Source organism: Carettochelys insculpta, chromosome 1 (genome assembly GCF_033958435.1).
Source record: "Carettochelys insculpta isolate YL-2023 chromosome 1, ASM3395843v1, whole genome shotgun sequence".
In the NCBI taxonomy this organism is placed as follows: domain Eukaryota; kingdom Metazoa; phylum Chordata; order Testudines; family Carettochelyidae; genus Carettochelys; species Carettochelys insculpta.
In genome coordinates this window covers 68,176,969-68,189,527 of record NC_134137.1, presented here as the reverse complement: position 1 = coordinate 68,189,527, position 12,559 = coordinate 68,176,969, and positions in this window count along the sequence as shown.

Below are 12,559 nucleotides of genomic sequence, written 5' to 3'. Positions count from 1 at the left end.
CATTTGGGTGGAATCTTGTACCGCTCCTCAAGGGACAGCAAGATGAGGAATATCTGTTAGTCTAGAAAGTGCCACAGGACTTCTTGTTGTTTTTGAAGAGGAGGAACGTTGCAGTTTGCCTGGAGCATATGAAATGATAGAAGCAGCTTGGAGCCTTTGGTGTGATCAAGGTGGGTATTTATATTCACAAGCCATAGGCAAATGTGTAGGGATGACAGGTCTTTCTCAGGCACCATGACCCCAACTGTTAGTACTGTCTTTAAACTGTTTGTGTTGCAACTCTCTTGTCAGATAATTCATGTCCCCATTTTACAAATGTGGAAAAGGAGACACAGAGAGGCTAACGACATTATCCAAAGCCATTCAGTGAGCCAGTGGAAGAGAAAAAAATTAAACTAGGGATCCAGGCAGCTTGAACTAATCATTATATCACACTGCTAAACAAAGTATTGCTATTCTATGTAGATGATGGCCACTAGACTAAGCTCATTATTTCTTGGTCCTCATCTGCTGATCTCTACCCATTCAGCTCTGAATGCAGCAGCACAGAAGTAAGGGTGGCAATACTATGACCACTACCCCCATGATAACCTTGTAATTCCCACAACCTTTTCTAGGTCAGGACCCCAACATTGTCACATTTCAGATTTAAATAGTCATAATGAAATTTACATTGCCGAGTATCTTCATCATGCATCTAGAGGGAGTGATGGACAAGATCAAGGAAGAAGTAGAAGGGATATCTATGCATGGGAAAAGAATTAACAACTTGAGGTTTAAAGACTAGCAAAATAGTTTATTAGGTGAGCTTTCGTGGGACAGACCCACTTCTTCAGACCATAGCCAGACCAGAACAGAGACTCTGTTCTGGTCTGGATATGGTCTGAAGAAGTGGGTCTGTCCCACGAAAGCTCACCTAATAAACTATTTTGCTAGTCTTTAAAGTGCTACTTGACTGCTTTTTGTTTTGATAGTGTATAGACTAGCACGGCTCCCTCTCTGTTACTATTCAACTTGAGGTTTGTGGATGAAATAGTTATCATTGAGGAAGATGAGGAAAAGCTAGCAAAAACTGTGTAGGTGCTAAACAAGGAAGGGAAGTGTTATGGGCTGATTATGAACACTGATAAAACAAAAGCAATGGTATTTCGTGATAAGGAAATAGGAAGAAAGATCAGTGTAGATGGGACTGACCTAGAGAATGTAGAGAAGTTCCCATATCTGGGGAGCAACGTAATGTATGATCTAGACTGAAAGAAGGAAATGGTGACTAGAATAGCGAAAGCAAGAGGTAGTTTGAAGGCCATGAATAAGATCTGGAAAAGCAAAGTGATAAGCTTCGGAATGAAGCTGAGCATCTTGAAAATGTGTGTATTCAACAGCATGTTGTATGACTGAAAGACATGGGTGATAATGAAAGGTTCAAAGAGCAGGATATTGGTGTGGAACTATTAACGGTGGTTTGTAACCTATCCTTTAAATCAGCTTCCATACCCAATGATTGGAAGACAGCTAATATATCATCAATATTTAAAAAGGGCTGTAAAGGAGACCCTAGCAATTACAGACCGGTAAGTCTAACGTCAGTACTGGGCAAATTAGTAGAAACAATAGTAAAGAATAAAATTGTCAAACACTTAGAAGAATATGATTTCTTGAGCAAAAGTCAACATGGTTTCTGTAAAGGGAAGTCATGTCCTACTAATCTGTTAGGCTACGTCTACACGTGAAGCCTACATCGAAGTAGCCTATTTCGATGAATAACGTCTACACGTCCTCCAGGGCTGGCAACATCGATGTTCAACTTCGACGTTGCGCGGCACCACATCGAAATAGGCGCAGCGAGGGAACGTCTACATGCCACAGTAGCACACATCGAAATAAGGGTGCCAGGCACAGCTGCAGACAGGGTCACAGGGTGGACTCAACAGCCAGCCGCTCCCTTAAAGGGCCCCTCCCAGACACACTTGCACTAAACAGCACAAGATACACAGAGCCGACAACGAGTTGCAGACCCTGTGCATGCAGCATGAATCCCCTGCTGCAGCAGCAGCAGCCAGAAGCCCTGGGCTAAGGGCTGCTGCACACGGTGACCATAGAGCCCCGCACGGGCTGGAGAGACAGCGTCTCTCAACCCCCCAGCTGATGGCTGCCATGGAGGACCCCACAATTTCGACGTTGCGGGACGCGGATCGTCTACACGGTCCCTACTTCGACGTTGAACGTCGAAGTAGGGCGCTATTCCGATCCCCTCATGAGGTTAGCGACTTCGACGTCTCGCCGCCTAACGTCGAAGTTAACTTCGAAATAGCGCCCGACGCGTGTAGCCGCGACGGGCGCTATTTCGAAGTTAGTGCCGCTACTTCGAAGTAGCGTGCACGTGTAGACGCAGCTTTAGAGTTCTTTGAAGGGGTTAACAAGCACGCAGACAGGGGGGATCCAGTAGACATAGTATACTTAGATTTCCAGAAAGACTTTGACATAGTCCCTCACCAAAGGCTCTTATGTAAATTAGGTGGTCATGGGCTAGGAGGAAAGATCCTTTCATGGCCTGGGAACTGGTTAAAAGACAGGAAACAAAGGGTAGGTATAAATGGTAAATTTTCACAATGGAAGGGGGTAACTAGTGGTGTTCCCCAAGGGTCAGTCCTAGGACCAGTCTTGTTCAACTTATTCATCAATGATCTAGAGAAAGGGGTAAGCAGTGAGGTGGCAAAGTTTGCAGATGACACCAAACTGTTCAGGATAGTCAAAACCAAAGCAGACTGTGAAGAACTTCAAAAAGATCTCAGCAAACTGAGTGATTGGGCAGCAAAATGGCAAATGAAGTTTCATGTGGGTAAGTGTAAGGTAATTCACATTGGGAAAAATAATCCCAATTATGCATACAATATGATGGGGGGCAAATTCAGCTACAACAGATCAGGAAAGGGATCTTGGAATTATAGTGGATAGTTCTCTGAAAACATCCACACAGTGTGCAGCGGCAGTCAGTAAAGCAAATAGGATGTTAGGAATAATTAAAAAAAGGATAGAAAATAAAACGAAGAATATCTTACTTCCCCTATATAAAACTCTGGTACGCCCACATCTTGAGTACTGCGTGCAGATATGGTCTCCTCACCTCAGAAAGGATATACTGGCATTAGAAAAGGTTCAGAAAAGGGCGACCAAAATGATTAAGGGTTTGGAATGGGTCCCGTATAAGGAGAGGCAAGAGAGACTTGGACTTTTCAGTCTAGAAAAGAGGAGACTGAGGGATGATATGATAGCGGTATATAAAATCATGAATGGTGTGGAGAAAGTGAATACAGAAAAGTTATTTACTTGTTCCCATAATGTAAGAACTAGAGGACACCAAATGAAGTTAATGGGTAGCAGGTTCAAAACTAATCAAAGAAAGTTTTTCTTCACACAGCGCACAGTCAATCTGTGGAACTCCTTACCAGTGGACGCTGTGAAGGCCAGGACTCTGACAGAGTTTAAAAAAGAGCTCAATAAATGTTTGGAGGTTAGTTCCGTAGATGGCTATTATCAAGGGGTAAGGTATGGTGCCTAGCCTTTTGTTGAAGGCGGGAGAAGGATGGCAGGAGACAAATCGCTTGATCATTGTCTTCGGTTCACCTCCTCTGGGCCACCTGGCATTGGCTACTGTCAGCAGACAGGATACTGGGCTAGATGGACCTTTGGTCTGACCCAGTATGGCCGTTCTTATGTGTTCGAGATGGGTTGTTGTCCTGAGAATAGGATGGGTACAGAAGGTCACCAACAAGGAATTATATAGGAAGATACAGCCGAAAGAGAACCTACTGCAGAAGGTTATACAATGGAAGTTACAGTTATTCAGGCATATCTGCAGAATGAATGACAAACAAAAAAGCAAGACCCTAGTATTTGGCATAATGGACAGTTCTAATAGGAGAGGCAGACCCCACAGAGAACGGATAGATGATATAGTAGATTGGTGCAGAACCAGTCTACAGAAACAAAGTCACTCCACACTGGCCAAGGAAAGACGGAAGTAAGTAGCGAGAGAGGCATCTGCCACCAGTGGGTGCTGAGCCCCTTGTTGATGATGATGATGATGATGATAATGAAAGAAATTTACAGTTTTTAAATCCTCTGACTGTAAAACTGGCAAAAAGGGACCATGAATTTGGAAGGGCCCTATCTAAGATGACCATTAGTGTAGACACCCTGGACTAATTTTTCTTTTTGATCATGGCAGTTCAACCCATTAAGTTATTGAGGTTACAGTGTTACAGAGAAGGAGAGAGTTGTATCCTCTTTGCACACACAGTGGTGTCTTCTGTGCCCTGTTTCAGGTCATTCTCCCTACATTAGACCCTTTCTATTGTAAAAACTTCCTGCTTCCCACAGTCTTTGAAACCGAAATCCTTCTTTGTTGGACCACTTATTTTGCTGGGCATTAACACTTCTGCTCTCTCTAATCCAGAGCCTGTCACAAGGAAGAGCTCTGAGAATGCTCAGCCAACATTATCATGATAAAGCGCATGACAGAAAGCATTTAGTTACCTTTCTTTTCCTCTGCAAGTTTTCTTTTCGGAAGGCTGGCTTCCTTGAAAATGACACGCTCGCATATTTCACAATTATTTGAGTCACTTGATGGGGGAAAAAGAAAAAGTAATTAAGTAGAGATCAGGTGAGGAGTAATATATTTTATTAGACCAACTTCTATTGGTGAAAGTGACACCTACCTGTGTGAGCTTACACAAAGGGACAGGTATTTGTTGTCAGTTGGTGCGCATGGGTGAGTGTGTTCTCTCCACCTGCTATCCCAGGCCTGGCAGAGAGCTGGCTCAGCCGACTGAGGAAGACCACAGACTGGGCGGTGAAGGATCTCATCTAGGTTTGTTGCTGATGAAGCATGGTGCTGCTGCCCTGGTTTTGCAGTTACTGGTTTACTAGTACATATGCCTGTGAAAATGGACTTAGTCAGCAGTGGGACTTTCTGTTGCCCCCTAGGCGGGCCAAACTTACTCTTTCTATGACTTTTTTTTTTTACCCTCTCATGCAAAGAAGTTACGTATTGCACTCCTGACATGGTTAGCTATTATCTCCACACCTTGTACCTGGTGGTTGAACAAACATCTCCGTCCATCAGCCTGTCCTCCGATCCTTGTCTGACTTGGGGTTGGTATGTTCCTGTGCTCTCTCCCAGGGTTATGTTTATGCCATAAATCAATGGTGGAATGCAACTACACAAGCTTTGTGAGGTTTTCTACATCAGGTTGGTGAACCTCTGGCCTACAGACCACATGTGTTTTCTCAGGTCTAGCCCCTGGCAGGCTGCCAGATGCTTTGCTTACCTGAGCATCCATAAGCTTCTTGCAGCTCCCAGTGGCTATGGCTTGCCATTCCCGGCCAATGGGAGCTGTGGGAAGTGGCGTGAACCAGACCACTGCTACCCACGGCTCCCCGTGGCTGGCAATGGCGAATTACAAGCACTGGGAGCTGCAGGGCTCCATACCTGTGAATGCTCAGATAAACAGGCTGTCTAGTGGCCCACCAGTGGCTAACCCTGATGAACTGCATGCAACTGGTGCACCAGAGGTTCCCTACCTGTGGGTTACTTGAATCCTTAGTACTTCTCAGAAGTGCTGTGTTTTTGCAGTGCCAGCCACATGTATGCCAAGTTCATGTACCGGACAGTTAACTTGTAAACAAGCTTCTGCTTTATGACAGAGCCCGACTTTTGCTCATAATACAGGTTTTGCTGACTTTAGTTCATGCCTCGGGCTTCACACCAGGTCCAGTGCTCCAGGAGCTCTCTCACTCTACTAGGCTATTCAGAGAGTAAATAAATAACCAAGTAAGCAGATAACTAGCAGAACAATGTACCTTCTGTAATACACATTGTGAAATCATGTAATAACACTGGTGTATAGACGTGACTGAGGATAGCCTGCCAGCTAAAAATTTCTCATTTTACAGTACACAGATGCGTGTTATACACGGATTCTGTAATAAAAGAAACTGACTTGATTAGCTTCAAAGGAAGCCGTTTTGCAATCATGTTGGATAACGAAATGGCCTTGTGAAAACCTTGCTATGCTTTTTAGTCACTGCGACTTAGAAAGAATATTTGCTCATTGTTTTTCTGTTTTAGCTTTGGCTCAAAGGCAATATTTTTTAGGGGTGGATTTTACAAGCTTTAGATAACCTGGGTTAAACCACAATATATGGTGTACTGGACAAACAGTATTGGATGGTTGAATTTGTAAGCTCAGTCTGGATCTTATCTCTTCTGCAAGCAAAGCAGCAGAGCCTTTATTATCTTAGGCTTGCAAAATGTTAAGTACAGCACAATGCATTCTGTCACTGAACAATAGTCAGGTTAGCACAATTGATTATTACATCCTGGTGGAGGATATTTACTTAAACACAAGTCAAGTCACAATTCTGGGCTGCCGGTGGGCTGTGAATACTTCATAAACAATGTGAAAATCTCAGATTAAATGCATTACAAGTGTCATTAGACATTGTCTAGCCAGCAGAGCCAAGGCTTAGGAGTTATGAGCCCTACAGTCTTAGGGCTTAAATTCTCACACAGTATTTCCTGGAGTTTAACTTTGAAGTAGGGTGTGTGTAGATGCTCAACTTTGAAGTTGCAGAATCATAGAATCATAGAATTCAAGGACTGGAAGGGACCTTGAGAGGTCATCGAGTCTGGGCACCTGCCCTCATGGCAGGACCAAGTACTGTCTAGACCATCGTTAATAGACATATATCTAACCTGTTCTTAAGTATCGCCGGAGATTCCACAACCTCCCTAGGCAATTTATTCCAGGGTTTGATCACCCTGACAGTTCGGAACTTTTTCCTAATGTCCAACCTAAACCTCCCTTGCTGCAGTTTAAGCCCACTGCTTCTTGTTCTATCCTCAGAGGCCAAGAAGAACAACTTTTCCCCCTCCTCCTTATGACACTGTTTCAGATACCCGAAAACCTCTATCATGTCTCCCCTTAATCTTCTTTTTTCCAAACTAAACAAGCCCAAGTCTTTCAGCCTTTCTTCATAGGTCACATTCTCTAGACCTTTAATCATTCTTGTTGCTCTTTTCTGTACTCTTTCCATTTTCTCCACATCTTTCTTGAAATGTGGTGCCCTGAACTGGACACAACACGCCAACTGAGGCCTGAGCAGAGCAGAAGAATGACTTCTCATGTTCACACAAGATTTTTAATGTCTTGTTCACAACACACCTGTTAGTGCATCCCAGAATCATGGTTTTTTTTTGCAACAACATCACACTGTTGACTCATATTTAACTTGTGGTCCACTATAACCCCTAGATCCCTTTCTTCCATGCTCCTTCCTTGACAGTCACTTCCCATTCTGCATGTGTGTAACTGATTGTTCCTTCCTAAGTGGAGCACTTTGCATTTGTCCTTATTAAACTTCATCCTGTTTACTTCAGACCATTTCTCCAATTTGTCCAGATCATTTTGAATTTTGACCCTATCCTCTAAAGCAGTTGCAACCCCTCCTAGCTAGGTATCATCTGCAAACTTAATAAGCGTATTTTCTATGCCAATATCTAAATTGTTGATGAAGATGTTGAACAGAACCAGTCCCAATACAGACCCCCTGTGGAACTCCACTTGTAATACCTTTCCAGCAGGCTTGAGAAACATTAATAACTACTCTCTGAGTAGGGTTCTCCAGCCAGTTTTGCACCCACCTTATAGTAGCCCCATCTAAGTTATATTAGCCTAGTTTATTGATAAGAATATCATGCAAGACCACATCAAATGCCTTACTAAAGTCTAGGTATACCACATCTACCACTTCTCCCTTTTCCACAAGGCTCATTATCCTATCAAAGAAAGCTATCAGATTAGTTTGACATGATTTCTTCTTTGCAAATCCATGCTGACTGTTCCCTATCAGCTTACCACATTCCAAGTGTTTGCAAATGATTTCCTTAATTACTTGTTCCATTATCTTTCCTGGCACAGAAGTTAAACTGACTGGTCTGTAGCTTCCTGCATTGTTCTTATTCTCCTTTTTTATAGATGGCCACTATATTTGCCTTTTTCCAGTCTTCTGGAATCTCTCCTGTCTCCCATGATTTTCCAAAGATGATAGCTAATGGCTCAGTTACCTCTGCTATCAGCTCCTTGAGTATTCTAGGATGCATTTCATCAGGCCCTGGTGACTTGCAGACATCTTACTTTCCTAACTGATTTTTAATTTGTTCGTTTTTTATTTTATCTTCCAAACCTACCCCTTTCCTACCAGCATTCACCATATTAGGCATTCCTTCTTCAGACTTCTTGGTGAAGACCAAAACAAAGACATCATTAAGCATCTCTGCCATTTCCAAGTGTCCTGTTACTGTTTCTCCCTCCTCACTAAGCAATGGGCCTGGCCTATCCTTGGTCTTCCTCTTGTTTTTAATGTATTTATAAAAAGTCTTTTTGTTTCCCTTTATGCCCGTAGCTAATTTGACCTCATTTTGTTCCTTTGTCTTTCTAATCTTGTCCCTGCATTTCTGGGTTGTTTGCCTATATTCATCCTTTGTAATTTGTCCTAGTTTCCATTTTTTATATGATTCCTTTTTTATTTTGAGATCATACAAGATCTCCTGGTTAAGCCAAGGCGGTTTTTGTCTTATTTTCTATCTGTCCTACGCAGCAGAATGGCTTACTTTTGGGCCCCTAATAATGTCCCTTTGAAAAACGGCCAACTCTCCTCTGTTGTTTTTCCCCTCAGTCTTCCTTCCCATGGGACCCTACCTACCAGCTCTCTGAGTTTACCAAAGTCTGCCTTCCTGAAATCCTTTGTCTCTATTTTGCTGTTCTCTCTTTTACCCTTCCTTAAAATTGTGAACTCTATGATTTCATGATGACTTTCACCCAAGCTGCCTTCCACTTTCAGATTCTCAGTCAGTTCCTCCCTATTTGTTAAAATCAGATAGTAAGCAATTTCAAAGTTATTTCTGTAATGTAGACGCAGCCCAAGAGTGACCTCTTTTGTGGTCACAAAAAAGTGACAGCATTTCATCTTTAAGAAGGTGGAGCTTCAACAAAAATCTTTGAACTAGAGATTTTTCGTTGGATTTTCAAAAGCAGCTGAGTGGCTGGGAATTTGGCATCTAACTCCCTTCTCTGTTTTTGAAAATTCCACCTCTTATCATTGTTTAAATCATTGCTCGTGTAGTGTATTTGGGGGTTTGAAAAACAGTAATATTGTGTGAGAGAGACTGGAGGTCTTAGCTAAGAATAATGCTATTTGAAGGATAATTTTGAATATAATTGACATTTTTTGGAAATATGACTGACTAAATTCCTAAACTTTAACTATAACGTTACTTTGGATGAACAGTTATGGATGTTTCCACAAAAAAATTGGTATATAAATTTAACTGGTAAATCAACAGAGGTCTTGGAATATAAAGAAATCTGTAATTCTTGGGTTGAGACAAAAATTGCCAGCCCAGATTAATACAGAATAAAATAATTTCTTTATGTAACAAGATTGCCAGAAGACTCTGAGCAAGTCTACACTAGATACACTTGATCCTAGATACACAATTTCAACTACAATAATTGTGCAGCTAGAATTGACTTATTTCGGATCGACTTATCTGACTGCCCTCCTCACTGAGGGAGATTGATGGGAGAAACTCTCTCCTTGACCTTCCTTACTCCTTGTGCTAATGAGGCATACTGCAGTTGACTGTCGACCCCTGACCATTCAATTTTGTGCATCCCCACTAGGTATGTTAATTCAAACCCTGGAAAATGCACACTGACCAGCTTGATCTTCCAGGAAGTGCAGATGTACCTTCAGAGTGTCTGATTTGGTCTATTGCTTATTGACAAACTTTAGCTTTCCTCGTCATTCTTTTAAAAATAACCCTACCAAATACTCTTCTTTATTTTGTTTACTGTAATTCTCTCAAATTATTTTTGCTAATGAAACTTATACATTAAAAATCCACCCTTCAGTCTGGTCACTAGCTAAAGAAAAGCAAATACAAAAACTGTGAGAAAGGTGACCCAAGGAGCTAGTTAATTAAAACTACTTAACTAATCAAAACAAAAAAGCAGTCAAGTAGCACTTTAAAAACTAACAAAATAATTTATTAGGTGAGCTTTCATGGGACAGACCCACTTCTTCAGACCATAGCCAGACCAGCACAGACTCAATATTTAAGGCACAGTGCAGGAGTCCTGGGATGCCCAGCCCTTGGCCTAGGGCGGGGCGGTAATAAAAAAAAAGGGTTATAACACTGTTGCAATACAATCCAGGCCCAGCCCTCAGTTCAGGGCGGGGCAGCATTCCCCAGTGTAATACAATACAGGCCCAGCCCTCAGTCTCGGGCAGGGCAGCAGTTCACAATTGCGACACAGTACAGGCCCAGCCCTCAGTTCAGGGCAGGCAGCAGTTCACAGTTGTAACACAATCCCGGCCCAGCCCTCAGTCTAGGGTGGGGCAGCAGTTCACAGTTGTACCACAGTCCAGGCCGCAACACACTGCCATGGGTTCGGGAGCGTCGTTCCCTGGGCCACTTCCTACCTCTACCTCCACCGGCGGAAGGTCCTAGTCCATCTGGTCAGGGGGTCCCGCGGGGTCGGTCTCCTCCAAATCGTCCACCGTCTGGGGCTCCGGCCAGTCGCTCATGTCAATATCATTGGGATAGTCGGGCGGCGGTAGCACAGTGGGCCCGAGGCGATCCTGGGCCTGAGGGCTGCAGGGATCCGCCAGGACTCTGGGGCAGGCCGCTCCTGGGGCTTCTTCCAAGGCGGGGGGTCTCCGCCAGCGTGAGGGTCCTGGCAGGTCTGGGAAGTCCAGGTAGTCCCCTGGGGCATCTGGATCCGGGGTTGTTCGGAGCTGCTGGGGGCTTGCTTCTCCGGCCCAGCCGGACGATGACAGGCCCTCTGCCCTTGGCGCCGGGGAACTCGTGCAGGCCCCTCCTCCCTGCCCAGAGGTCCAGGCTTTAATGGGTCCCGAGCCCTGCCCTTGGCCCTTCTAGCCCTGGGCCCTGCCCTCTGAGGGGCGGGCCTCTGGTGTTCTGGCTCTGGGCCCGCCCACCAGGGCCTCTGCGCAGTTTCCTCTGCCTCTGAGTCAGCAGGAGGCCATACTGACTCACTACACACAGAGAACCAAAAACAGTAATCAAGGAGGACAAATCAGGAAAAAATTAAAAAAAAATCAAGGTGAGCAAATCAGGGAGTCGAGGGGCAGAAGGGGGGGAGTCAAGAATCAGATTAAGCCAAGTATGCAAATGAGCCCCTATAGTGACTCAGAAAATTCCCATCCTGATTCAAACCACGAGTTAATGTGTCAAATTTGAATATAAAAGAGAGTTCGGCAGTCTGTCTTTCAAAAAGACGGCAGAACTCTCTTTTATATTCAAATTCGACACATTAACTCGTAGTTTGAACCGGGATGGGAATTTTCTGAGTCACTATAGGGGCTCGTTTGCATACTTGGCTTAATCTAATTCTTGAGTCCCCCTTCTGCCCCTCGACTCTGATTTGCTCACCTTGATGATTTTTTTCTGATTTGTCCTCCTTGATTACTATTTTTGGTTCTCTGTGCCTTAAATATTGAGTCTGTTCTGGTCTGGCTATGGTCTGAAGAAGTGGGTCTGTCCCATGAAAGCTCACCTAAGAAATTATTTTGTTAGTCTTTAAAGTGCTATTTGACTGCTTTTTTTTTTGATAGTATATAGCATATAGACTAGCAGGGCTCCCTCTCTGTTACTACTTAACTATTGTGCGTTTTATACCTTCTATTGTCTTCTATGATTTGGCATCTCAAAGATCTTAAAACAGATTTTTGAGGTAGAGACACAATAAGGTAACAACAGAAATGTCTTGAGTGTTGCCAGAAAAAAACTGGGAAAGAAATTAGTTCTGAGAAAATAGCATGGACATTCACTTATTCACAAGATCCATATATGATAATGGAAGATCTGAGAAATGCTACCCAGAATCTAAAATATGAAAGCCAAACCCTGTGAAATTAATTGACATGTCAGAATCCTCAGAGGCTGAGCAATGTAAAAACTCAAAAGACGTCCAGGATTCTCTGGTTTCTACCTGAGGGGAATAGGCTCTTGGTGTCAACTATCTGAAGAAATATGAATACTCCCAAAAAAGGGAACTGGTCCAGAACGTACAATACTGATTTTGGGTGAAAAAAACATCACTTTTGAACATAGATGAAGCGATTAATAAGACGTAACAGGAATTAATCATGCACAGCACTGATATAAGTGATCTTTTTTGCCATAATCTTTAGGTAGACTTTTAGAAGAGAAAGAATAAAGAAGTTGCCACCATAGAAAGCAGTGGTAATGGGGACCGTGTAAAGAGGAACCTTGGTGCTTGGAAGAAGGGAGGGATGCGCCTTTGACATTGTATGTGAAATGACCTAACTTGAGCTGCTGCTTTCGTTGAAGTGGAGGATGTCTATGTGCTCCTGAAAGGACTGGCAGCTATTCTCCTCCCACAAAAGAATGTATTTCAGTTATTGCAATCCTATCAAATTAACCGATCTGTCCATTGTGTACCTGCATCAC